We start from the raw sequence: 24,984 nt of genomic DNA, 5'->3' as shown, positions 1-24,984 counted from the left end.
AAATTCTCCATTGCTTAGTGTATCAGGCACTCAAGGACACCCTCACTGAAGTCTTTCTCTATTGCTCAGCCTACAGGTACCAGAATGGAGAAAGAGATAGCTCTACTCCACAGGCAGTAGAACACTACTTTAATGGCCTCATGGCTTTCCTTAAGAAGCATTCCATGCAGCAGATTTCCTCCATCCCATCCCATCCCATCAGGCTGACTCCCCACGAGCAACAGGAGTCCTCACCCTGGGATCATTCTGCAATCCCCATGGCTCCAGCTCCCAGCTTCCGTGGACACCAGTGGACTTACAACTCTGTCCGAGGTATGAAAGGCTGCAGCATGGCTTGCCTATGTGGTTCTCACTCTGTTCAGACTGTCCCAGATAATTAGTTCACTCCCCAACTGCTTCAAATGCCTCTCCCATCCCAGTGGACGGCCATGGATGCGGGGATCTTTTCCCTGCGCTTCAGCTCCTTCTCCTCCAGGTGCAGGCTGGTCCCACTTGCTCTCCTCCTTCTTTCCCCTTCCTCCTTGTCCCTTCTTTCCTTTGTCCTACCGAGTTCTCTATGGATCCAAATATTCCTTCTCATTATTCAGGGAGTCCTGCCAGTGTTCCCCTGGTCTTCTGTGAGAACTGCTGTATCTTTGAATGTTCTTGATGCATCGGTGGAGAGAGGTGTACCCCACTTCCACCTACCCCTCCGTCATCTTGTCCACCCCCATTTGTACATGTGTTAGAAACGAGTTTCCCTTTCTATTAAGTAACACTGCCATCACCACACATGTTTATCTTTTGCTTTTTGAGGAGAACACAGGTAAGTTCCACTCTCTTCAGTTCAGTCAGTCATTCAGCGGTGTCCAACTCTTTGTGACCCATAGACTGTGGCAACACAGGCTTCCCTGTCCATAACGAACTCCCAGAGCTTTTTCAATCTCACAATTAGATCATGAAGCTCAAACTTAGATCCTCAGACCTTATTAATTTTTTATACATGAAAATATGTAACCTTTAAAAATCCAACATAGAGACACGTAGTACTCAAGTTACAGTAGATTGAGAAAGACAAAGCTTATGGGGCAGGAAAGGAAATCACAGAAAATTAGCAATGGTATCCAAACAAGGGGCAGTATTGCCTAGAAAGAAAGCAGAGTTCTCTAATTTTTGGAGACAACACGAACAAGCCAGATGGGAGCCAACCAGCTTAAGCTGTATACCGGAAACTGCACCAGAAGGAAAATGAAGCTCATAAAATTATGCTGATGCTAAACCCCAACATCCAGACATCAGAGAATAGGGTAGGGTTTATGTAGATGCTGAAAACTACTCAGAGAGGTAGGCATGGAAGCAAATACACTAATGAGCATCAGAAAAATCAAAGCACAAAAGAGTCTGAAAAATAAATTGTAAAGGGAGTTGGTAGTCTGATCAAAACAATAAGAGAATCGAATTAAAAATCAAAATATAAAAACTTGTGCACGTGATAGAACCAGAAAATGCTCAGGAGAGAAAATTTCAGCCTTAGTGACCAGTGAACAGAAGCCTCCAGCATCAGGAACAAACACCCTGGGCAGGACTCATGACTGCGCTTCTGGGAACAGGCTCAGTTTCAAAGTTTGGGCACTGTACCACCTAAAAGCGAATGCAGACAAGGATTATAGCTTGCTATGGCACTGAATCACAGACAATAGTGTTTGTTAGTTTACTTTTCTCATTCAACTATAAAGTTAATGAATCACTCATTGCAGTTCAGTCACTCAGTCATGTCCTACTCTTTGCGACCCCATAAATGGCAGCACACCAGGCCTCCCTGTCCATCACCAACTCCCAGAGTTCAAATGAATCATTAACCAATGATAATTGATGCCATCAGTTTCCAGTCAGATCCTCTTTAGTCATACAATGGATATGTGAACCTGTTATATGATCCCCAATAACAGTTTTAATGATTGAATTACTTGATATTTAATTGAAGTGTAATTGCTTTACAATACTGTACTGCTTTCGGCCAAATATCAACTTGAATTAGCCATTGGTATACCTATGTCCCCTCTTTCTTTAACCTCCTTGCCACCTTCCTTCCAATCTCAACCCTCGAAGTTGTTACAGAAAAATATGGAAGACTTCACAAATGTGTGCATCATCCTTGGGCCGGTGCCATGCTGATCTTGTTATTATTTAAGCAGTATTATTCCAATTATTTAATATATGTGATACCAAAGAAAACACACGAATAACATTTTAACAGAAAAAACAATCAAATAGTTATCTACCAATAAATGATCAATTGCATTAGGAATTAGGGTACTCTGCTATATTTACTTGGAGGAGGCAATGGCACCCCATTCCAGTACTCTTGCCTGGAAAATCCCATGGTTGGAGGAGCCTGGTAGGCTGCAGTCCATGGAGTCGCGAAGAGTCGGACACGACTGAATTACCTCGCTTTCACTTTCATGCGTTGGAAAAGGAAACGGCAACCCACTCCAGTGTTCTTGCCTGGAGAATCCCAGGGACGGGGGAGCCTGATGGGCTGCCATCTATGGGGTCGCACAGAGTTGGACATGACTGAAGCAACTTAGCAGCAGAAGCAGCAGCTATATTTACTGTCTCTTATAAACTCGAATTTTATAAAGTCTAAAGTTCCATGAAGGAATTAAGCATATATTTAGGCATAAAACATGTATACTTACACAGAAATATATGCACACAATTATGTCTATGTATACAAGCTATTATTCTCCTTGCCTGTCACAATAAACTCTTTAGTTGATGAGAGATAAAGTCCCAAATTTCTCCAACTTATATGTCTTCCTTTTGAGAACCACTTCTTTTATTTCCATCACCTAATTTTATTTTATCATTTTTTTTTGCATCTAATTCTCAGGTTTTTTTTTAATTTTTATTTTTACTTTATTTTACTTTACAATACTGTATTGGTTTTGGCATACATTGACATGAATTCACCACGGGTGTGCAGGAGCTCCCAAACATGAACCCCTCTCCCACCTCCCACCCCACATCATCCCTCCGGCTCATCCCCGTGCACCAGTCCCAAGCATCCTGCATCCTGCATCAAACATAGAATGGCGATTCGTTTCTTACATGATAGTATACATGTTTCGATGCCATTCTCCCAAGTCATCCCACCCTCTCCCTCTCCCTCAGAGTCCAAAAGTCCACTCTACACATCTGTGTCTCTTGCTGTCTTGCATACAGGGTTATCATTACCATCTTTCTAAATTCCATATATATGTGTTAGTATACTGTATTGGTGATTTTCTTTCTGGCTTACTTCACTCTGTATAATTGGCTCCAGTTTCATCCATCTCATTAGAACTGATTCAAATATATTCTTTTTAATAGCTGAGTAATACTCCATTGTTTTAAATGAACTTTTTATTCTTATATACCTTCCCCCTTTAAACTAACTAAGAGCAGAGAAAACCTAGTAAATGCTAATATCTTATCCTTAAGTAAATTACCACTCTTCTGGTAAATTGGAAAAAGAATCATTTTCCCATCTCATTCACGAGGATAAAATCTCTACTTTATCAGTTCTCTTGTCCAAACTCAGTTCTTGCTCACTTCAGTCTTAAATTCTGCTTACTTAAAAAGGATGCACAAGAAAAGTAATATTAAAATCACGCTTGCAAGAGTCTACGATTTTATGCTTCTGTTGGCCAAATGTAGGGCCAGGAATAATTCCTGAAATATTATAATACATCATGGGAGCATGAAGGTCTAGTTCTCCTATCAAAGAGGAGATGTTTGGAAATAGTTACAAAAACTAAGCCCCATGGTTTCTCAGAATGTACTCCTGACCAGACAGATAAATTTTGTCCCTAAAAAGTCTAAGTCAGTAAAGGGCAGGCTTTGTTCACAGAGCCAATGACGTTATCCTGGGTGCTGACCAGGTAATATTCTTCTATTAAATTTGGAGATTTATTTGCTGTTTTATTGAAGAAACAAATGTAACAAGAAGATTAAAGATGAATAAAAGTAGAAGAGCTGTCAAGGTGCCTAGAAGAAAAGCTAGCCAGGAGAACCAGTCCCCCACCCTGATAATTGTCAGAGACTGTAACAGTGAGTGTTTTATAGACAGAGCAGGACAAGTGGATAAAACCTATGTTCTAGGGTCACTTTGTTTTGCAGTCAAAGACAAAATATTTTTCTCCTAAGCACAGTCATCAAGCTCTGGATGTGGTCCTGGTTACACACATGCAGACCAAGAGCCCACAGGCATGTGTGATGTGACATCAGGAAGTGAACAGAAGAGTGTATTGGTGCCCAGTCACCTGCATCTGCTAATAATGGGACTTGGGGAAAATTACTTGCCCTCTCCAAGTCATTGCATCTTCATTAACATAACTTGATGATCATAGTGAAGATTAAGGCTATCTCACAGGGTTACAGTGAAACACAAATTTTAAGATGTTTTAAGCTTATGGGAAAGTATCAAAGACATGCATGAAGTTACTAAGGTGAGTGAGCAGATCCAAAGTAAAGTATCCTTTTTCTCTTAGTATTCTCTTTCTAGTCAATAGTAGCGATCAGTCAGTCATGTGTTTACTGTTAACCCAGCGTGATGGTAAACCACACAGATCAATTGGACTTTTCTTGTCATTTCAGTGTCTAAAATGCAAGCATTAGTCAACGTAGAGTCTAAAAATTAGGAACTTCTAATTGGCCTCAATGCTCAGATTTGCAGAATACCAACATTAAACTGTCTTAAAAGAATGGCCCAAACACTCTGTCTCAGAATTAAGTTCCAAATGTTTGCAGAGCACAGAAGTACTTTGGGAGCAATACAAAAATACAGGAAGTATCCTACTTCTCCAACTATCTATCTGTGCAAATATCATCATCCATGTAAATTTACATGGAAGGCCCTCCTTTTTCCCCATCCCAGCTTCTACAGCACCACTCCTGCTCAGAGGAACAGGGAAAGAGAAGGCTTCCCACCACAGGATGGATTTGATAACCTCAGGTGACTAGATCAACTCAGAATGGCTCATGTTTTATTTAAACAGGGTCCTGCCTGCTACTGTTGCTGGTCATGTCTAATCTGCTCCTGTGCCAAGGCAAAACATGCCCGATCTGCTGTCCTGACATGTTTGACATTCCCCTGGAATCCCTTAGAGATCTGTTTCTCAACACCACCATGCTGTCCTGCGACATCGCTACCCATTCCAACATAATGTTCAATGAGTTTGTAAGTACTGTGGTGATGGTGGTTTAGTTGCTAAGTCATGTCTGACTCTTGTGATCCCATTGACTGTAGCCAGCCAGGCTCCCAGTTGGAACCTTCACGTAAGTGACTGAGCTATATTGTCCTTTCAACAAGAAGGCTACATCAGCCAAACTTCATATAACACAGGCTCTAGTGCAAAGAAATCATCAGATCCTAAGATGTGGAAATCAAAGAAAGGATCAGTTTTGTGAAATCTCAAAGATTCCTAAGAAGTGCAATAACTTGTTCAATTTCCTTTCATTCCTTTTCTTTTGTAAATTTCCAAAATAAATGATTTTGTATTTGTCAGCCAAGAATGCCAAAAAGAATACAATAGACTCAGTGAAATAAACAACAGAAATTTATTTAAACAGTAGAATAAACAACAGAAATAATTCTCACAGTTCTGGGGGCTAGAAGTCCCAGATAAAGGTGCCAGCAAGGTGAAGTTCTGGTGAGAATTATTTCTTCCCAGGCTGGATTCTCCATGCATCCTCACACAGGGTGGTGGGTGGGGAAGAGAGAGAGAATAAAAGACACAGAGACACAGAGAGAATTCTGATGAAGACACTAAATCTATTGAGTCAGTGTTCCACCCTAAGAGCTCATTTAACCTTAATGGGCTTTGCTGGTGGCTCAGATGGTAAAGAATCTGCCTGCAATGTGAGAGACTTGGGTTCTCTCCCTGGGTCTGGAAGATTCCCTGGAGAAGGGAACGGCAAGTCACTCCAATATTCTTGCCTGAGCAATCTCATGGACAGAGGAGTCTGGTGGGCTAAGTCTGTGGGATCCCATTATGTTGGAACCCTTTTCAAAACACAGTACTTTGGCAGTTAGGGCTCAAACACATGAATTTGAAGAACACATATTCAGTCCACAATACTACCTGACATAAAACACTTTAAGGTGGGATTGGGGAAAGGGAAGCATGTTGATTTTCTGGTGCTTCAGTGTCTCACTGGGCTTTCTTCTCCAGGCTCAGTGTAAATAGACAATAAATGAGAACTGCTCTGCAGTGAACTGAGTGGACGGAACACGTTAAACAAAGCTAAAATCCGGTCACAAAAATGAATAATGGTAGTTTTTTTAATGCTAAAAATTGTTTTAAGATTTGTAAGTGAACAGTTTAAGATCTACAATAGGAGTGTTTACAATTGGAAACAATCATTCTCTTTCTGATGAAGGTATTTAAAAGTTGTATGTTAATTCTTTCAGGTCAATCAAAGAGTACACAGTAGAGCAGATAGCTAATAAAAGGCGGTGCTAAAGGTTTCTATTAAATTCGCGTAGTTCTTTTTACTCACTAGTTTTTGTTTCATCCTCCATTGTTGACTGTCCATTTTTTTTCCAACTCTTCCAAGTAATCTCTTTAAATGTTCATAGATTTCGCTACACATTAGCTTTTCTCTATCAATGTGTTAGCTACATTTTTCTACTTTTATTATTCTCAGTCCATTGCTTAGTATTTCCTATAACTTTTTGCCATGTTTTTATGACCTACCATTTTGTCACCATAAACAACATTGTATTCTGCACCTAGGAAGAACACTAAGGTTTTTGGTGTGTGGATTCAGAGATAAGTCAAAGTCATAACTGTATAACTCTCTATAAGAGAATATATTGGCTCAAACCCACAGTAAACAAGAGATTAAATGGTTAAATATAGGTGCATGCATGCATTCTAATTCACTTCAGTTGTGTCCAACTCCCTTGCAACAGGAGGCTCCTCTGTCCATAGGATTCACCAGGCAAGAATATTGGAGTATGCTCCTGTATGCTCTTGCAAGGGATGCTTCTCACCTAGGGATCAACCTGAGTCTTGTTATATCTCTTGCATCGGCAGGAATGTTCTTTACCACTACATCACCTGGGAAGCATCAAGTATTGGTACCAAAGTACTATATTTGGGTCAAATACTAAAAAAATAAAAAGAAAAGAGAATAATAAAATAGTGAAGGGAACATTTTGAACATAGAATAGCTAGATGTAAAATCATTTTTAAGAGACAATGTATAGAAAAATAGGAAAAGAATGACTTTCAAATTTTGTAATGCACTCTGTTAAAAAAAATTACACAAATGTCAAACATGTTAATGTTCCTGTAATGGGTTCATCTACTGAATGCCCAACAACCCTAACTAATTGCCTGATCACTTTCAGGATGAAAAATATGCCCAGGTCAAACAGTACTGTATCAATGCCACCAAGTGCTGCCGTACCAATATCATCCCTACTCCCGAAGAAAGAGAAAAAGACCTCAAGATGACCGTGAGTCTTTCACCTGGGTTTTTTACTGGATCAAATGAAACAGTATGTAGGTTACCAGGCTTCAGATTAGTAGAGGTAATGGTAAATGTACATGCAGGAAAAGGTGGAGGAACGGTAAGAAATTGAAAAGAAATTATACTGTGCATTTGATGAAGCATGAGCGAAATCAAGGGATGACTAAAGATCTGTAGTAGCAAAATAAATAACAGATCTATAAAATGTCCATGCAGACAAGTTTAGTTCAACCAATGCATCAGACACTATTCTGTACGAAAACAGGAAATGAATGGGAACTTCCATGTGTAAAATATAAGACTGAAAAATTCATGAATATGTAAGAAACACACTCCAGTTTTCAGTACTCCCTGTTACTAGTGACTCCTACGTGGGAGTCCTATACTGCACCACCTGAGCCACCGCATCTGCCGTTCAAGGCTCTTGATTCTGCTTCTACTTCTCTGACACCTGCTTCATTTGTCATTCTCAATGACTCTTCTGTCACCTTTTATTCTTAATTTGTAAGTCTCTTCTACAACAGCCTGTAAACATTGCTTTGCTTCTCATGGCCACGATTGCCTCTTTTCTGAGGACAACACTGTTTACATATCAAGCCTCAATCATTTATGGAAGCTCCAAATTTTCACAGTTATAATCTCTTTTTTTCTGATTTCCTGCATTATCCTTCTTCCTAACATTATTTAAAATATTTTCACATGCATCCTCCCTCAAAATACTATCTTCTCTCTCTACAACTTTCTTTATGATACCAGCATTATTTTCTACTAAGTTCATTAATAATGAGGATGATCAAGTAAAGGAAAAGGTCAAAGAGGAAAAAGAGGAGGAGTTTTTCAATAAGCTTAAATTTAAAGTTTATTGAGAGTTACTACATGACCTCACATTTTACTGAGCACTTTATGTGCATTACTATATTTAATCCTACTCAGTTCTCTGTTCTTTACCACTAAAACAGTTCATGGTTGTAAAGAAATCAAGCATATTAACTAGAGAACATCAGGCCCTGGGATTTTCAGGCTCAATTCTGCTAGTAGTAGTGAACTGAGGCAGGGGGAACCCTCCATTGTGAATCCCACTGATGCTGTTACTAAAGACAATGCTGTGCCCTTTTCTGCCTGGACACATGTCAACAAAACAGACTCTTCTGATATCAGCAGGGGGCTGGTGTTGGGATCAGCTGAGGAGAGAAGCCTGTTTAGGAATGTCAAGTGTTCTTCATTGTCTCTTTGTTGTAATATCATAAAACAATTACTGATCAAAAATCAATACAAATGACTCATCTGATTCATTAATATGAATGAATCACTGGGTGACAGTGATGTGGGCACAGGTGGAATCCCTCTTTCCTGGGTCAGGCACTGCAGGCACGTACTGACTTGCCATAAATACTTAGATTTCTCTCACGAAAATACACAACATAAAAGAACTCACAGAGTGGTCATAGAATTTCAGAGGAAAAAACAAAATTCTTCATGTTATAAATTAGACCTCATCAGAAGAATTAGTTCCTAACATAACCTAGAGTTTTAATAATTCACAAAGTGTGAACTAATAGCTTACATTTTATAGTTTTGCAACTTTTACTACCTTCAAATATCTCTGTATACACATAGAAAAACCAAAAGTTTTTTAGGTCAGCTGCTCTGAGCAAAGATCACGTGTTACGAAAACCACTGAATTATGATTATTTTAATGAGACCGACCGTTTCTTCTGGTTTCTTAGAATGAAGACCTTAGTAAGTGGATATTCATGTTACTGTACTCCTGGATAGACCTCTGTACTATCTAGTCACAGACCTGCAGAGAAATAAAGAAGTCTCAGATACTATCCTATCAAATGCCAGAGAGAATATGAAAAAAGTTAAAGAACTTCAAGAACTCAGAGAGGCAATTCAGCCAAGTGAGCATCCTGCAGAGGGCTTTCTCACTTTGTTCATAAATGAAAGAGGTGACCTCTGTAATGCATAAGGAGTTTGGAAATACCTCATTTTGTAAAAATATTTATGACTTCTATATACTAGACTGCTACTACATAAAGCGAGAGCCTAATCATTCATAGTGATAGACTCTACTGTAAAGGAATCAGGATTTCACTGCAATTTTTGACATGTGCAGCCTTCCCTGCATTGCACACAATTCCACCAAAAGCTTGCCTCTTCCTGGGCACAAGTGGTTGAAATATTTTCAAGAGTAAGAGAACTAGAGAACAGAATTTCCCAGATGAGCATTTTCTTCAAAGTAACCCAGGACATCTGCTATTCAAATTCCACTTGTCTTCTTTCTCTGTTCTCTTCAACTCAAAGGATGAGAGTGGGAAGGAAGAAAAGAGAAAATTAAAACTAAACTTGAATTATGTTTCTAAATTTTAGATTTCTCTTAGTTTTCTCATAGGCTGGCTCCAAAATCCATATCTAGAGAGTTTTATATTCGTATGTCTTCCCCAAATCTTATTTTGATAATTAGAGGCAAAAAAAAAAAAAAGCAAATACTAATAAAACACATAAGAAGTCATTATCCCTTGGGTATTCAGATTATTTTTCCAATAAGGCGGCTGACCGAGGATCGCATATTCTGGTCAGAACTCCCATCCCTGGTGTCCAGCGATGAAGATATTCGTCATTCTGTTTTTTATGACCTGTTCAAGTGCCTGCAGAGGGATTCATGGAAAGTTGACATTTATACCGAGATCCTATTGTGCCAAATCAACAACACGTGCTAAAACCACATCCATCCCATCCAGCTCTGAGGTGGTCATAATGATCTATCCCATAGCAAGCTTCTTTAAAATTTATAGCTTTTTCTTTTCTTTTTGCTCTTTATTTTTTATTTATTTGTTTATTTTTAACTTTACAATATGTATTGGTTTTGCCATACATTGACATGAATCTGCCACGGGTGTACTTGAGTTCCCAATCCTGAACCCCCGTCCTACCACTCTCCGCATAATTCATGCTCTGTGAAATTGGTCTCCTCTTAAAAAAATAAACACAGACTCTGTAGAGATGTCAAATCTAAGAGGGCAATTTCTTAACATTTTTTTATCTTCACTTAATAGAAAATCAAAAGAAAATCCACCCCTACATTGAGGGAATGAAGCTCCTATTAAAATTAGTCACAAATAGCAGAAGCTGGCATTACAATGAAGACCATTAAGAGATTATGTAAGAATCACAGCCAAGTATTTTGGGTCAAGTTATTAGAATCAAAGTATTAGACAATTGTTCATGGTTCTGGTCATGCTACCAAGAAGACTGAATTCTCAGGATTCTTTATGAAACCCAGCCACGACCTGTCAGCCAACTATCACAGTGTTACACCAGACAATACAAATGCTTTGCACCTTTGTATAAATAGCATGAGGTTTACTGACCTGACTAAAGATTGTTAGGATGCTGTCTTAGTCCTTCTGGGTTGCTATAACAAAATATCGCAGGCTTAAAAACAACAGAAATCGATTTCCACACCGTGGACATGCAGGGTCCATTCTGGTCACACACGTCTTACTGTATCCTCACATGGGGGAGGGCTGGGAGCTCTGTTTGTCTCTTATATATAAAGCACTCATCTCATTGAGGAGTCTCCATCCTTATAACTCCATCACCTCACAAAGGCCCCACCTATGGATACCATAAGCATGGGAATCAGGATTTCATCATATGAAATTTCTGGGGGACACAAAGGCTGAGTCTATAGCAGATACACACGTGAACTGGCTCATCCTCTTCCAGGGGCTGTTGTCACCCCCACTCCACTGCACCCTCATTTCCTACATTAGGGCCTCCCTGGTGGCTCAGATGGTAAAGCGTCAGCCTGCAATGTGGGAGACCCAGGTTTGATACCTGAGTTGGGAAGATCCCCTGGAGAAGGAAATGGCAACCCATTCCAATACCCTTGCCTGGAAAATCCCATGGATGGAGGAGCCTGGTAGGCTACAGTTCATGTAGTTGCAATGATTTGGATACCATAAACATGGGAATCAGGATTTCATCATATGAAATTCCGGGGGACACAAAGGTTGAGTCTGTAGCACATACACAGGTGAACTGGCTCATCCTCCTCCAGGGGCTGCCGTCACCCACGCTCCACTGCATCCTCATTTCCTGCATCACCTTGCAGCCATTCCACACATTCTATCACTCTGGGTTTCCCAAGTTCAGGTCAGTCAAGTGTCAGCTCCATCTCATATTCAGCCTATTCAATGTTTCGCTCTCCCGTGCTGAGGCCCAGGGGACCTACCAGGAAGTGCAGTTGTGTCCATTTCCGCAAGGTTCCTTCTCTCTCCTTCTCTGGATCCTCATTCCTTAGGCCATGTTGGAACAGGGTAGATGGTAACAAGAGGGAAAGTTCTGACATCACTGACTTACATGCTGCTGTTGTAACCCTTTCTTGGCCCAGATGGACTAATCTGAAATTCCCCCTGACTGACAAGTATTTCCCTTGAGGGGTACTTTGTGATTTTCCATGACATTCACAAGTTGGGGATTCCCAACATCATGGTTTCCTTTTTAATCAGGGGAAATGTTCTGGAACCCACAGCTTGCCACCTGCAGTAGTCACCACAGCCTCTCTGTTTTCCTCAACCTGCAAGCACCATCTGGAGAAAATTAAGCAGCCCACAGGACCCCCATGTATCATAGACACTCTGAACAATTGAATGACAGAATACTGGTGTGCATCTGTCCACCACTGTGGATTCTGGACAATTGGCGAACTGGTCACATAGATACTGAGTAGATCAGAAAGCTGGGTTTAAAAACACATTTATCTGAGAAGCGAGATGCCATTCTCTCTTCCTTTTAGAGTAGCTATCCTAGTCATTAATTATCTTGCCTTACAAACATGCCCTAGTCATTCCCGAATTATAAAATCCTCCAAATCGACTGAGTCTCTACTGAGACTGGAGCAATGTGACTGGATTAGGGATGCTCAGCTTGTTCAACAGCCTCCAAACAACCTGACATGAGGGCCAATCTCTTGACTGGCTCTCCTAAGAAGTCAGTGGTGCTACTGGGCTGGTGTTGCAGCATCTTTAGGGCTTTAGCAGTAATTCCTCTTAAACAGAAAATGAGAAATCAAAGGTAGAAGGGAAAGGGGGATGAATAAGAGAAAAGGAGAGAAAGGAAGAAGGAAGAGAAAGACAAAAGGAAGGAAAGGCAGCAAAGGAAATTGAGTCTAGGACTTGGGTGATGAAGGATGAAATGCTGTCAGAACACTTTATTTTTAAGGACCCAAATATATATGTTTTTAATATCCTAAGAGCAAATATCTCATATTCCCTTTTATTTCCATTTTCTCTTCTCTCCTCTTTTTTCTGAAATTGTCCTTTATATTAGAAGTATTCTTTTGTTGTTACTAAAGGCCACAGTTCTAGAGATGAACAAAGCTTGGCAACTCTTCAGGGCAGAATCCAGCCAAATTATCTTCTTTTAGGCAAAGAAAAGTTTCACCCACATACAGGAACACTGTCCAGCAAAACAAACCTCTTCCCTCATAGGCAGGGTTATTTTTGCCTGAGTCCTGCCCCTGCCTCTACCTGGGATGACCCAAACCTTTCAGAACATGACAGAATACTCTCTCCCAAAGCAAATTATCAATCCCTCCTTTGGCTCCTCCATGCATGTAAAGTGTCAGCTTTCTTGTACTTTCACTTTCTTCTTCCAAAGGTAAAAGACCATCAATCACCCTGTAAGCACTTTCTATGTCATTTACTGCCTAAAACACCTAATTCTATTTTGTTACTTGCTTAACTTTTTTTCCTTCAATGTCTCGATATTTCCAGTAGAGAGGATGGTATTTATTAGAGGGAAAATTTGGCAATAAATGGGACAATGGGAAGAAACATACACTCACCAATAGACCACATACATCTTCATGTATTTGTCTCTTATAAAATTTATTTCAAGCATAAATTTAAGACTTTACATCAAGCACAGAGGTGGTGACATTGAGAGTCCTCTACTTGCTTGACTGTGACATATAAAGTGAATACTGTAGATTTCAGACAATATTGAACAGAGCTATAGCTCTATTATAGAGTCAGTCAGGAATAGCCAAAGAGGGGATATTTGGACAGGATTTAATAATCACTCCCTTGCCATCCAGAAAACATCGATTTTTCCCTCTTTTACAGATTTCCGTGTAAGATTACATTTGAAGAAATGGCCCTACTATATCAAGAATAGTAGCAGTGGTTACCGAATGGAAACAAACAAATAAAGAACCTTTTAAGTTCACGGACCTTATAGATTAGTAAGTCACATGTCATGGATACAGTGAGACTTAAACTGAGGTTTAAAAAAGTCTCTATTTTCCAGAAGCAGGCCCACAACTTGTGGAGATGGAGAGGGTGATACAAACACACAAATTGCTGTATTGCATGGTAGAGTGAAGAATGAGATGTGATGCCAGCATGGTGCTACAGTAGACTGAACTAAAGCGAGGAGCCACCTGAGTGGGTCATAGGAATGACACAAATGGGATGGCTTTATGATGGAGTTTTGAAAGGTTGATGGGATATTGATATGGAAAAAGGGAGACAGTGTATCTGTCAATTCATTTAGGATCATCTTATGAATTAAGGAACTCTGACATCCTAGATCAAGGCAACTGATATACTAATACATAAAGCTTATAAGGTATCAGTGAATAATCAAGTCTGACAAAAACACAAGAAATGTTCATTTTTTACCGTACATGTTGTATCTCTCATGATTATGCTCCCATGATATACTGTATATACTATTGTAGGGTTAGAATGGAGAAATATTGTATGGATTTTTATGCATTAAGGAGAATCATATATGCCAATTTGGACAGTTTGTCTTTATTCTACAAAGCAACAGGAAACCAAGGACATTTAGTCCAAGAGACCACAATGTCCAGAATTAGAAAAGAGAAACTTTAATGTGGATTGAGGAGTTGCGGCTGTTGGGGCTGGTAGAGGAAAAGAAAGAGACCAGAAAGAGCTGGGAACATTATGACACTAAAAATCAAAGAGGGCCCTGCCAATTAAAAAGATGCAAAGGATGTGAGAGATACAGGAAATGAAATAGACCTTGACCACATGCAAGGAATGAGGCAGACATGAGTCAAAAATGGCATCCAACAATATGGGACTAGTTGAGTCATTCAATGAAAAGTCAGAGAGAAGGGAGGAGATAAATTAAGGTTTTCTCCAAAAGCACCTGAGCTCTCTTTTCCTGTATTTCATCAACTTAGTACCAGAAATCACCAAAAAAATGTTAAGGTTCTGCAGCAAATGATAGAAATAAGCATGCTACGAAGCCTCTGCTAGACACTCTGGAATACCAGATCCAAAGCAGAACTACCCAGTAATAACAAGCAGTAAGTCACTAGTCACTTTCAGCACTTAAATAAGACATACATTGTAAAGTATAGAGGTTGAATGGAAATCAAACGGAAACAACCCATACCTTTACAGAGCCAGCCTAGACAAAACCTGAAACCTAAACCGAATAGAGGTCATGGTCTCCTTAATCATGTGTACACTTTCTCCAAGAGGTTCTCATCCTTTTGCCTGAATCCTCCCTTGTTTGCTAACCCTTCATTACCTTACTCTCAGCAGATGGTCAGCTAATCTCTAATCAAATAAATAATTAAACAGTGTTCAATCCTGAGATATATTCCTAGTGATGGACTCTTCAAACTGAAAAGCTTTCTAATCCCCTGAAAGTAAAACTCTGAAACTGGAAGGACTCCTTCCCAGCCTCTTTCCAAAATGCCCAGTGGGCAGCAATTATGAGTCTAGCTACTTAGACGCCTTCTGCCATAATTATAACCTGTTTGGATAGTGAAGACAGGAGATGGATAAAGCACTGAAAGATGTCGAGAAAGAAATGCATGGACAAGTGGAAAAGAGAGCATAAGCCTTAAACACCAATATATGCCTGCACACCAAACCATGTGGTTTGGGAGCCTGGCAGGCCTAATCAGGGATGAATTTTTAAATAAAGCTCTATATGAGTTGGCACTGAGAAGTTTGATTCAACTCAACTGTTTCAACATGATTCTTTGATTCTAAGACTCTAGCCAATTTCTCATTTAACTGCACTAAGTCAAAAAGGGACTATGCTTATTAGCTATTTGAACACTGTTAAGAGATCTTAAAGTTCTCATTGCAAGAAGAAAAGTATAACTATTTCTAGTGACGGATGATCAACTGACTTACTGTGGTGATCCTTTTGCAATATATATATATATATATATATATATATATATATATAAAATAATTATGTTGTACACCTGAACTGAAAATAACATTATATGTCCATATTATCTATGTATAATGATACCTGAAACTAAAATAACATTATTTGTCAATGTGACCTATGTATAGTGATCATTATGTTATATACATAACACATATGCATACCTTCATTTAAGTTCAGTCACTCAGTCATGGTCAAATCTTTGAGACTTCATGGACTGGAGCACATCAAGTTCCACTGTCTTCCACCATCTCCTGGAGCCTGCTCAAACACATGTCCATTGACTCAGTGATGCCATCCAACCATCTCATCCTCTGCCATCTTCTTCTCCTCCTGCCATCAATTTCTCTTGGCATCAGGGTCTTTTCCAATGAATCAGTTCTTTGTATCAGGTGGAAAAAGTATTGGAGCTTTAGCTTCAGTATAAGTCCTTTCAATGAATATTCAGGACTGATTTCCTTTAGTACTGACAGGTTTGATCTCCTTGCAGTCCGAGGGACACTCAAGAGTCTTCTCCAACATCGCAGTTCAAAAGCATTAATTCCTCAGTGCTCAGTTTCCTTATGGTCCAGCTCTTACACCCATACTGACTACTGGAAAAACCATAGCTTTGATGAGATGGAATTTTATTTATATATATAAACATATATGTAGACACACCTAGGTAAGAAAAAAATTATATTTTGGATAAAGAAAACAACTAGTATATATATTTTTTCAAACGTGCATTTTACTTATCATGTTGGGTCTAAAAACTTATCTTCAAATGTAGTTTATGTTTATGCTGATAAAAGAAACAGAAACATGTCTTAACCTGTAATATTAACTGCAGAATAGCTTATTTACAATAGCTAATTAAAACCACAAAATTTTGAAACCTATAGGCCTGCCCAGTACTCTGCTATTGGTCTTTTAACCAGCTGATCAATGACTTAATTTCTCCTTGACTCAGAAACTCTTATAGGTGCTTAGTTTACACCTATAAAAAAAGCAGGCAGACACTTGTCCTCATGGAACTGATATTGCAGCTAGTGGAAAACAGATAATCTGCAATAAACATGTATCCTAGTACATTATATGGTATGTTAACAGGTGATCTGTATTATTGGAAACTAATAGTAAAGCAGAGGATAGGGTTTAGGGAATAAAGGTGAAAAAAGGGAGGTGATTTAAAGAAAAACAACTTAGACCACACAGAAGGGAGCAAACATACTTTCTTGCATTGGAGATTCAAGTTTTCTCCTGTCCAGGTAGGTCTCTTGGTCTTCTACCCAACTTCAAAAATATTTCCATCTCTGAGGCTCTGTTCAAACTCACGCAAACATGGATGTTCTGAACATTGTGCCTCTCTTCAGTTGAACTGGTTTTGTAAAAAATTGTTGGTAAAATTCGTAATATTTTATGCAACAAATTTTGATAATTTTCTGTTTCCTGAAAAACTAATCTCCAAATTATTTTCCATTTTTCAACACACTGTCAGTGACCTAATTATATTATGTAAAAATATTTTATATGTGTTGCTATTCTAATATATTATGACATTTAAAAAATATACACAAAATATAAATTAAATGACAGTGAGATAAAAATAAATGGAAAAGGTAACACTTTCTTCCCCAGTGGATAAGGACACTCATCTTTATGGCCACTGGACTAATGGATTCTGAATGTACACACATAATCATACCAGTAGTTTAACTATCATAATAAAGTAATTTCTTTCATATATCATTTCAATCAAAGTTCTCAGAATAACACAAGGGGACAAGAATAAAATTATATGTGAATAAATCTCTTCATATGCATACATAAAATTTTGTGAGCTCAATTAAGGAATCATCTTTAATTGTTTTGTTATTCCATCAATCCATCTACTGGGAGATAATCCAAACTCTACAATAGATTTCTTTTTTTCAGGATTTGAATCGCAAATCATAATAAATGCAGAGCTATGACCTTGAAAAAAATGGCCTAGTGAAAAAGTTGGCTTAATCTCAACATTCAGAAAACTAAGATCACGTCATCCGTTCCCATCACTTTATGGCAAAGAGATGGGAAACAGTGGAAACAGTGGCTGACTTTATTTTGGGGGGCTCCAAAATCACTGCAGATAGTGATTGCAACCATGAAATTAAAAGACGCTTACTCCTTGGAAAGAAAGTTATGACCAACCTAGAAAGCATATTAAAAAGCAGAGACATTACTTTGTCAAAAAGGTCTATCTAGTCAAGGCTATGCTTTTTCCAATGGTCATGTATGGGTGTGAGAGTTGGACTATAAAGAAAGCTGAGCACCAAAGAATAGATGCTCCTGAATTGTGGTTTTGGAGAAGACTCGAGTCCCTTGGACTGCAAGGAGATCCAACCAGTCCATCCTAAAGTAGATCAGTCTTGGGTGTTCATTGGAAGGACTGATGTTGAAGCTGAAACTTCAATACTTTGGCCACCTGATGTGAAGAGCTGACTCATTTGCAAAGACCCTGATGCTGGGAAAGATTGAGGGCAGGAGGAGAAGTGGATGACAGAGGATGAGATAGTTGGATGGCATCACCAACTCAATGGACATGGGTTTGAGTGAACTCCAAGAGTTGGTGATAGACAGGAAGTACTGGCGTGCTGCAGTTCATGGGGTCGCAAAGAGTCAGACTAGACTGAGCAAATGATCTGAACTGAACGGAAATGGTCTAGAAGAATAAATAAAATGTCATATGGATATCATTATGTATATATATATATATATGCATTTGTAAAGAAAATTAATTTAAAACATACAGAAGATGTACAGTTTGCAGAAACAGAAAGTGTACTTACTCAGAGCTGAATATATATATATATCCTAGAAAAAATACTTTCTCAGCTTCTGATGACTTCTAAAGAAAGGGACTGCATGACTGTCAACTCCAGCCTGCTGTGGACTCCTTTCCACTTTCTTCCTCAACTTCCTTCCATGAAATCTCTTCCCTAAGTTATAAAACACATCTCAGGTTTCTGGTTCAGACAAGATGATCTTGACCTCTTTGTGCCCACTCCTCTGTTTGTTCTGGAAAAAAGAAGAGACCGCTAAAGGGGACCTTGTATATTTGGCAAGAAGAAGGTGAACTAGTTTAGGGCCTGAAGAATGGAAGAGCAACACAGCAGCACCTAAGAGAAGACAAGCCAGGCCCAGCATTCCTGACCTCTAACCTAGATCAGAAGGCAGCCTGAGTAGGGCTGTCCCTCCCAAGGAATAAACGTGAAGGAACACCAGGTGGTGGGTTAGTTGCTAAGCTGTGCCTGACTCTTTGTGACCCATGGAATATAGCCCACCAGGTTCCTCTGTCCATGGAACTCTCCAAGTAAGAAAAGGATTCCCGTGACCTCCTCCAAGGGATCTTCCCAACCCAGGGATTGAATCCAGGTCTTCATAAGGAAAGTGGATTCCTTATTGTCTGAGCCACCTGGAAAGCCCAAGAAACTCAATAATGGCATGGATATTTGGAAACTAAAAGGATAAAAACATATGTTAATATTAGATAAAGTAGACTTTAGAGCAAAGAAAATATCTATAAGCAAAGGAATACAAGCATTATATAAGGAAAAAAAAGAGTCAATTCAGCAGGATACATGCATATTAAATATGTATATATCAAACAACATAACCTCAAAATACTTGAAGCAAAAATAGGTACATCATCTGAATACTCCTATAAACTTTAATGATACTGAAGCTGTGACATAAAACTTTTGAAAAAGAAATCATCAATCCAAGATAGTTTGACCAGAGAATTCTAACAAATATTTTGAAAATTAAGATCAGTTTGACATAATCTCTTCAAGAAAATAAAAGAGTAGGAAACCATTCCCAACTAATTAGATATGGCCAGTATCACTCTGTATCAAAATCAGACAAAGACAGTACAAAAAGGAAATTTCAGACTAATGTCTCTCACAAATTTGGAATTAAGTTTTCACTCTCACACATGCAAATCAACCAAATAAATTCAACAATGTATAAAAACATATCTTGAAAGTTTCTGGTTCCTTCCTAAATCTGGTCACATTACCTATCTCTTCAAGAGGTTTAAGTGAACCAAGGATACAGTCAGTTAGGGTCCCAGTAATAATATTTTGATACCAGAAACACAGTGACAAATACTTGAATCTAGGTCAAATCAGAAACTGAATTCTCCCATTAAAGTTAATCCTACTTGGTCATCCTAAATGTCTAGCAAACATAACTACAACTAGATTCATAAGATAAAGAAATCATAGCTACTACATAGAAATGGTGGGTGTGTTTGATATTCTTTATATGTCCCTGGGGAACCTTGGCTAATAGAGTTTTGCCAAGACAGTGCACTGGTCATAACAAATACCCTCTTCCAACAACACAAGAGAAGACTCTTCACATGGATATCACCATATCATCAACACTGAAATCAGTTTGATTATATTCTTTGCAGCCAAAGATGGAGAAGCTCTATACAATCAGCAAAAACAAGACTGGGAGCTGACTGTGGCTCAGATCATGAACTCCTCATTGCCAAATTCAAACAGAAATAGAAGAAAGTAGGGAAAACAACTAGACCATTCAGGTATGACCTAAATCAAAACCCTTATGATTATACAGTAGAAGTGAGAAATAGATTTAAGGGACTAGATCTGATAGAGTGCCTGATGAACTATGGACGGAGGTTCGTGTCATCGTACAGGAGACAGGGATCAAGACCATCCTCATGGAAAAGAAATGCAAAAAAGCAAAATGACTGTCTGGAGAGGCCTTACAAACAGCTGTGAAAAGAAGAGAAGTGAAAAGCAAAGGAGAAAAGGAAAGATATAAGCATCTGAATGCAGAGTTCCAAAGAATAGCAAGGAGACATAAAGCCTTCCTCAGTGAGCAATGAAAAGAAATAGAGGAAAAGAACAGAATGGGAAAGACTAGAGATCTCTTCAAGAAAATTAGAGATACCAAGGAACATTTCATGCAAAGATGGGCTCGATAAAGGACAGAAATGGTATGGACCTAACAGAAGCAGAAGATATGAAGAAGAGGTGGCAAGAATACACGGAAGAACTGTATAAAAAATATCTTCACGACCCAGATAATCATGATGGTGTGATCACTCATCTAGAGCCAGACAACCTGGAATGTGAAGTCAAGTGGGCCTTGGAAAGCATCACTATGAACAAAGCTAGTGGAGGCGATGGAATTCCAGTGGAGCTATTTCAAATCCTGAAAGATGATGCTGTGACACTGCTGCACTCAATTTCCAGAAAATTTGGAAAACTCAGCAGTGGGCACAGGACTGGAACAGGTCAGTTTTCATTCCAATCCCAAAGAGGGGCAATGCCAAAGAATGCTCAAACTACTGCACAATTGCTCTCATCTCGCATGCTAGTAAAGTAATGCTCAAAATTCACCAAGCCAGGTTTCAGCAATACGTGAACCATGAACTTTCAGATGTTCAAGCTGGTTTTAGAAAAGGCAGAGGAACCAGAGATCAAATTGCCGACATCCACTGGATCATGGAAAAAAGAAGAGAGCTCCAGAAAAACATCTATTTCCACTTTATTGACTATGCCAAAGCCTTTGACTGTGTGGATCACAATAAATTGTGGAAAATTTTGATAGAGATGGGAACATCAGACCACCTGACCTGCCTCTTGAGAAATCTGTATGCAGGTCAGGAAGCAACAGTTAGAACTGGACATGGAACAACAAACTGGTTCCAAATGGGAAAAAGAGTACGTCAAGGCTGTTTATTGTCACCCTGCTTAATCAACTTATATGCAGAGTACATACTGAGAAACGCTGGGCTGGAAGGAGCACAAGCTGGAATCAAGATTGCTGGGAGAAATATCAATAATCTCAGATATGCAGATGACACCACCCTTATGGCAGAAAGTGAAGAGGAACTAAAAGGCCTCTTGATGAAAGTGAAAGTGAAGAGTGAAAAAGTTGGCTTAAAGCTCAACATTCAGAAAACGAAGATCATGGCATCTGGTCCTATCACTTCATGGCAAATAGATGGTGAAACAGTAGAAACAGTGTCAGACTTAAATTTTGGGGGCTCCAAAATCACTGCAGATGGTGATTGCAGCCATGAAATTAAAAGATGCTTACTCCTTGGAAGGAAAGTTATGACCAACCTAGATAGCATATTGAAAAGCAGAGACATTACTTTGCCAACAAATGTCCATCTAGTCAGTGTTATGGTTTTTCCAGTGGTCATGTATGGATGTGAGAATTGAACTGTGAAGAAAGCTGAGCACCGAAGAAATGATGCTTTTGAACTGTGGTGTTAGAGAAGTCTCTTGTGAGTCCCTTGGACTGCAAGGAGATCCAATTTATCCATTATAAAGGAGATCAGTCCTGGGTGTTCTTTGGATGGACTGATGGTAAAGCTGATATTCCAATACTTTGGCCACCTCATGTGAAGAGTTGACTCATTGGAAAATACTCTGATTCTTAGAGGGACTGGAGGCAGGAGGAGAAGGGGACGACAGAGGATGAGATGGCGGGATTGCATCACTGACCTGATGGACGTGAGTCTGAGTGGACTCCGGGAGTTGGTGATGGACAGGGAAGCCTGGCGTGCTGCGATTCATGGGGTTGCAAAAAGTCGGACACAACGGAGAGACTGAACTGGACTGGGGAACCCTGTAGATAATTTTCTATTATGTTATGAATCTTTGGAGGCTGAGGACCACCAGACTTTATCCCTCTTGCTCTCCTCGCCTCTAACTTCTACTTGAATTTGGCCAAGGGTGGACAAAAGAGTTTGGTGAGTTAGTGGAGAAAGATTAGTGGATTGATTATTTCCTCTGACTCCTTTCTTGCTGGGAAGTGGCCAAGTTTCTCCACTGAAGCCCAGAGCTCTGGTCAGAGGCCCTCACTTTTAGCTGCAGCTATGTACAAGACTCTTTAGAGACTGCAATATCCATTCTCTTTCTTTGCCCTGTTGGCCTAAAAGTGTTCGTGCATACATATTCTTGCCTGACTCAAAGAGTTTTGCTTTCCCTTTTTTTTAAAATTTTTATTTATTATAATTTTTTTTATTGGAGGCTAATTACTTTACAATATTGTATTGGTTTTGCCATAAGCTAGCCTTAGCTCTAATACAGCTTCCAAATCCTTAAAGTTCATTGTGTGTTAGTTGCTCAGGCATGTCTGACTTTTTGTGATCCCCAGGGACTGTAGCCTACAAGGCTTCTCTATCCAAAGGATTCTTCAGACAAGAATGCTAGATTGGGTAACCGTTCCTTTCTGCATGGATCTTCCCTGCCCCAGGGGTGCAACCCAGGTCTCCCACATTGCAATCAGATTCTATACCATCTGAGCCACCAGGAAGCGAGACTTCTTTATTTTCCTTATCTGTGTAAATCATCATTTCTGACAAGGATGGGGTGGCTATGGAGCTGCTAGACAAAGATGGTCCCTCAAAGATCTAATGCTAAACTGCTTACAACTCCTCCTGCCCCCAATCCCTCCCAACATCAGAGTATTTTCCAGTGAGTCGACTCTTTGCTCGAGGTGGCCATGTATTGGAGTTTCGGCTTTAGCATCAGTCCTTCCAATGAACACCCAGGACTGATCTCCTTGAATAGACTGGTTGGATCTCCTTGCAGTCCAAAGGACTCTCAAGAGTCTTCTCCAACACCATAGTTCAAAAGCATCTTTTCTTTGGTGCTCAGCTTTCTTCACAGTCCAACTCTCACACATGCATGACCACTGGGAAAACCATAGCCTTGACTAGACAGACTTTTGTTGGCAAAGTAATGTCTCTGCTTTTTAATATGCTATCTAGGTTGGTCATAACTTTCCTTCCAAGGACAGGATAATTTGATATATGTATATTATTTTTTAATTTTACTTTTAATTGAAGTATAATTGCTTTACAATGTGTTGGTTTCTGCTGTACAATGACATGAATCAGCCATAAGTATACATGTATCCCCTACCTCTTGAATCCCCCACTACACACCCCATCCCACTTCTCTAGGTTGTCACAGAGCACTGGGTAAGCTTCCTGGTTCACACAGCCTCTTCCCACTGGCTATCCATAAATATTTTACATATGGTAATGTACTGTGTTTGAATGCTACTCTCTCAATTCAACTTGCCCTCTCCTTCCCCTGTTGTGTCCACAAACATGTTCTCTGTCTGTGTCTCTCTTCCTGCCCTGAAAATAGTTTAACCAGTGCTATTTTTCTAGATTCCATATATACGCATTAGTATATAATATTTGGTTTTCTCTTTTTGACTTACTTCACTCTACATAACAGGCTGCAGGTTCATCCACCTCAGCTCAAGTGACCCAAATTCACTTCTTTTTAAGGTTAATTAAAATTCCCTTGTATAGATGTACCACAAGTTCTTTATCCATTCCTCTCTCAATTCACATGCTTGCATGTCCTGGCTATTGTAAACACTGTTGCAATGAACTTTGGGTACACGTGTCTTTATGGATTATGGTTTTCTCAGGGTATATGTCCAATAGTGGAATTTCTAGGACATATTGTAGTTTTGTTAGGACTTCCCTGATGGATCAGCAGGTAAAGAATCTGCCTGGAATGCAGATGACACAGGAGATGGTTCAATCCCTAGGTTGGGAAGCTCCTCTGGAGGAGGAAATGACAACCCACTCCAGTATACTTGCCATTTCCACCTACTCTTCTGCCATAATGCATTAGAAAAGATTTTCCCTTTCTATTAAATTAAGTATCTTAGCTGGCATGTGACATGTTTACCTCTTATTTTTTGAAGAGAACACAGGTAAGTTCCACTCTCTTAGACAGCATCAATTACACAACACAATTTTATCAGTTATAGTAATAACGCTATACATTAGATTCTCAGACCTTAAAATTTTCATATGCTAAAATGTATAACCTTTTATAAACCCGTCCCTATTTCCTCCACTCTCCAAGCTATGGCAATCACTCTCCTACTCTGTTTCTGATTTCCAATTTTTTTTTAGATTCCTTACAACTGAGATCATACAGTATCTGTCTTTCTCTAACTTATTTTACTTAACATAAGGCCCTCCAAATTCATCCATGCTGCAACAAATGGAAAAATTTCTTTCTTTTTTAATGGCTAAATAAAATTCACACACACACACATATATCTATATATCTCACATCACATTGTTTTAATCTCTTCACCTACTGACAGATACTTAGATTGTTCCCATAATAGGTTGTTTCTAGGCTACTGTGAATATTGATGCAATGAACATGGGAGTACAGATTTCTCTTTGAGATGATTATT

The 24,984-nt window shown here is 39.2% G+C and overlaps 1 pseudogene; it reads left to right on the top strand.

The window, feature by feature from the left end:
* LOC102170837 lies at window positions 258–10,223 on the top strand (annotated as a pseudogene).

Source organism: Capra hircus, chromosome 18 (genome assembly GCF_001704415.2).
Source record: "Capra hircus breed San Clemente chromosome 18, ASM170441v1, whole genome shotgun sequence".
NCBI classification, from domain to species: Eukaryota; Metazoa; Chordata; class Mammalia; order Artiodactyla; family Bovidae; genus Capra; species Capra hircus.
Note: the sequence above shows the minus strand (reverse complement) of the source record. Positions and strands in the feature narration are given on the sequence as shown.